This window comes from Drosophila sulfurigaster, chromosome X (genome assembly GCF_023558435.1).
Source record: "Drosophila sulfurigaster albostrigata strain 15112-1811.04 chromosome X, ASM2355843v2, whole genome shotgun sequence".
Classification (NCBI taxonomy): Eukaryota; Metazoa; Arthropoda; class Insecta; order Diptera; family Drosophilidae; genus Drosophila; species Drosophila sulfurigaster.
Window position 1 is genome coordinate 30,552,926 of NC_084885.1, and position 4,476 is coordinate 30,557,401.

At 35.0% G+C, this 4,476-nt stretch overlaps 1 long non-coding RNA gene across 1 annotated transcript; it reads right to left on the reverse strand.

Annotated features, from left to right (window-relative positions):
- Window positions 1-3,820: 3,820 nt before the first annotated feature.
- Window positions 3,821-4,141, reverse strand: LOC133849312 (uncharacterized). The gene is made up of 2 exons (XR_009895356.1): window positions 3,934-4,141; window positions 3,821-3,862 (listed from the first exon to the last, which is right to left on the reverse strand). It is a non-coding gene; the product is annotated as an uncharacterized LOC133849312 (long non-coding RNA).
- Between the last annotated feature and the right edge of the window lie 335 nt (window positions 4,142-4,476).

Here is a 4,476-nt window from a genome sequence, read left to right on the forward strand (position 1 = left end):
TTGAATACGAAAACACACATTCGAATACGTGAATATGTGAATGCGAATGTGAATGCGAGTATATGAGTCTTTTGAGTATGACACACGCCTAGACAATTGTTTCAAAATAGCAATGAAAACGTCAAAAGCAAAATAAGAGGGGTGAACGGAAAAGGGAAAGGGGAAAGGGGAATAGGGATGAGTCATGAAGTGCAGCGGCTTCAATCGATGGCCGTTGATTGAGCGCAATCAAAGTGGGCGTTCTGCACGGTGGCGTATGCGCAATGCATGAAATTGCGCATACGCAGCGTGCGCACACTGAATCATTCCGCTTTGCTTTTATTCTTATGCTTATTACTATTGTGCATTATGGCGCAGAATATGCGGTTATTTATAGCCATTTTCGATGTGCGTGGCATCGACGGAAGGGAAGCCAAGGGAAGGGAAGAAAAGGGGCGGAGCGGGGCGGGGCGGTGGAAAAGTGTTGAAAACACTCGCGCCAAATGACGCAAAATGCGCTGCGCCAAAAGCGAAATTGTTATTATTATTATCATCATTATTATTATTATTATTATTATTTGTATTATTAAACGCAACTGTTTGCTTTTTCATTTTCCCCAATGATGATGATGATGATGATGATGATGATTGTGACGATTATGATGTATATTCACTTGGCATTCACTATGAGCACTCACTATGAGCACTCACTTGGCCCTGATGGCCCCAGATGATGATTGGCGGTCATGTGCAAAAGATAAATTCGCTTTGCTCTTGATGATCATCAAATTGTGCATTTGCTGGACGCTCTCTCTCTCTTCCTCATTGGCTTTCTCTCTCTTTCTCTGCTTTGGTTTTTTGCATGCCTGATCTACGGCAAAAAACAAAATCGATCGAGTTCAAAATTCCATGGCGCTGACTGTTGGCAGCCGCAGTTCGCATTGAACTCTCTCTTGTGCCGATATCAAAATATATAATCCAAATGATGGGAGAGTGTGTGCTCGACTGCTAAATACCCGGTAGTAGTTATTCTACTTACATACTTTTTGTTACTCTTTACAGTGAATTTTGTGCATTAAGTGTGCCTGATTATTCTAAAAATCTACCAAATTAACACATCGAAAAAAAGACTGAAATACTCGTATACCGAAGACTATATTTGGTATATCGACTTACCATTACGTTTACAATACTCGATTATTTTAAAAATATACCAAAATTGATACATAGTGAAAGGCTCAAATATACCGAATATCATATTTTTTAGTATATCGACATACGTTTTAAATATACCAAATGATCAAACAAAGCAACTAAAACTCGACTGAAGTAGACCCTTTTTTTCTCCCATGCAATTTGCTTGAACAACTTTCATTTATAATTGCACAATTACCTCATTTTATGTTACTCTTTGAACTTAATTTTGTGCACAAGTTATGCACGATTATTCTAAAAATATACCAAATTGATATACTGCAGACTCTTTTGGTATATCGACATACTATTTCGTTTAAAATACTCGATTATTTTTAAAATATACCAAATTAACACATCGAAAAAAGACTCGAATATGCCGAAGACTATATTTGTTATATTGCCATAGTATTATGTTCAAAATATACCAAAATATACCTTTTTTTCTTCCCTCTCTCTCTCTCTCTCCCTATACAATTTCTTCATAAATAACTTTTACAATTTTGATCTGTTCGCAACCAAATTTGAAGTTGTTATTGTAAGTACGAAAAATCGCAGATCTTCGCTCACTTAACCCTCTTCACTTACACATCATGCCCTTCAATGTGTGCCGACTGCGGGGTATGCAAAAATGAAAATGTACAAAATTGGAAATGCCAATGAAATTCCAACGCAGCAGCCAGCGCAAGCTGACGGAGCTGATGTTCGTTCTATAGATATCCGAGTGAATCGGACAGTGAAAAATCGCCAACTCTTGTAAGACATGTGTAAATATTTACGTTTGCAATTTGTGGGCTGTGGCGAGGGGAGAGAGGGAAACCCTCACTCTTGCCATCTCTTTCTCTCGCTGGGGGGGAAATGAAATGACGTCGACGTCGTCGACCGACGCAAGAATTTTGGAATTTGGCATGCTTGAAGGACGCCTACGTGTTGTTGTTGTTGTTGTTGCTGATGTTGTTGTTATTATTATTGTTGTAGTTATTTTTGTTGTTGCTGTTGCTGCTGTGGTGTTTTGTAGCATTGTTTTGCGTACGTAATGATCAACGAGCGAGAGTGGGCGCATTGCGGATTTTAATTCAATTTTTATAACCTATACCCGGCCATGATAAGCAACGGGGTGGATTAGCTACGGGGTGGGTGACAGCATAAAACACTAGAAGAGAAAACATGCTTGAATTCCAGGTATGCGAAATATAATAATAAAAAACAAGTGGGGAAAACTACAGAGAATGCTGTAATATAAAATATACATTGTATACATAAATAATGCTAGAATGTTAAGTATATCATTACATTCCGAACACACCATTGTGTACAAAATATACTAGATTATCAACATCATCGTTTAGAATATACCAAAATAAAAATACTTGCGTATAATCCACTGCGAGAATGCGGTATTATCGTTAAAATATACCAAAAATATGCATAATATACATATACATTCCGAATCCGTATCATTCCATCCCGAATATACCATTGTGTACAAAATATACCGGATACAATACTGAATATATACTAAAATGTTTATTGTAATGATATACTATTACATTTCTACACTAGTATACAATAGTGTACAAAATATACCAGTAAATTATTAAAAATATACTAAAACGTTGAGTATAACAACATACTATTACATTTAAAATATACCACATATACCATATTGTCAGCATCATTGTTTAGAATATACCAATATAATCAACTCAATATACAAATAGTACACAAAATATATCACCATTAAACTATACCAAAATAAAATACCAAATATATACTAAAGTGTTCAGTATAACGACATACCACTAAGCTCAAAATATAGCAACATTTTCGTTTAGAATAAACCAAAATAAAATACTGAAAATGTACTGAAATATTTAGTATAAGGATATACCACATTCCTACACTATTTTAGAATAGAGTACAAAAAATACCAGATTGTCACCGTTAAAATATACCAAAGTAGAATGCCGAATATATACGAGAATGTTGAGTATAATAACATACCATTAAATTCAAAATATACTATTATATTATATGCTTAGTATATACTATATAGGCCAAAATAATGAAGCCACATTATCAGCAGTTATTTTTTTTTACCATATAAAATGTTTTTCTTTTAATTACTTCTAAATTTTTCGATGTTCTCATTGTGTGCTTCAAATATTTGTGACTTTAAGCGTAGCAAGGAAAAAGTTAGACCAATTGTAACGAATCCTAAAAATCCCAAGTTTATGTTAAATAAACGTCTTAATACATACACTGCATATTTTTCATATTTAATCGATCGAGAAATCGACATAGATTTTATAATTTAGAGCATTTAGAGCAGAAATTGCAATTCTCTAAAAATCTAGTTATTGTTTTTTATAATTTTCATAATCACTTATGGGTTGCTGATGCGGATTAAAAATCAATTTATACATTTTATAAATATGCTTAATATTATTTTTATTATTTTATTTTCGCAACAAAAATGAATTGTTTACAAAACATTTTTGAATTCTGAATATTATATATGAAAGTTGCCGAAAAAAGAAATGATGACGCGTCCAAGTTTTGGCGTCATCAAATGTTGTTTACAAATTGTGTATCATGCTGTTTTTCTTTTTTCTATTTCTATATTTCTTTTTTGATTAAATGCAAATTATTGTGTTCAATGTGTCTAGTGTTATTGTCGATATAGAATCTAGAAATGAGCTAAAGAATATAATGACGTTGTTCAGTTTTATAATTTTGACAAAAAAGTTAACGTATTACCTTAAAGCAGAGGCTGTTGGAGTCCTTGGCTTTGTAAACGTTTTTGCATTCTAGTGTTAGGTTTGCTTGGAGCCTCAAGCCTCGGAGTAGTTTCTATTTGGACTCGGGGATCTATCAGGGTTGACATTAAGAAGGAAGATTGATCAGTAGCTGTGTGAGCTCCATTACCTGTTTGTTCGCCTGCCAAACGTTTTTGAAGTCTAGTGTTAGGTTTGCTTGGAGCCTCAAGCCTCGGAGTAGTTTCTATTTGGACTCGGGGATCTATCAGGGTTGACATTAAGAAGGAAGATTGATCAGTAGCTGTGTGAGCTCCATTACCTGTTTGTTCGCCTGCCAAACGTTTTTGAAGTCTAGTGTTAGGTTTGCTTGGAGCCTCAAGCCTCGGAGTAGTTTCTATTTGGACTCGGGGATCTATCAGGGTTGACATTAGGAAGGAAGATTGATCAGTAGCTGTGTGAGCTCCATTACCTGTTTGTTCGCCTGCCAAACGTTTTTGAAGTCTAGTGTTAGGTTTGCTTGGAGCCTCAAGCCTCGGAGTAGTTT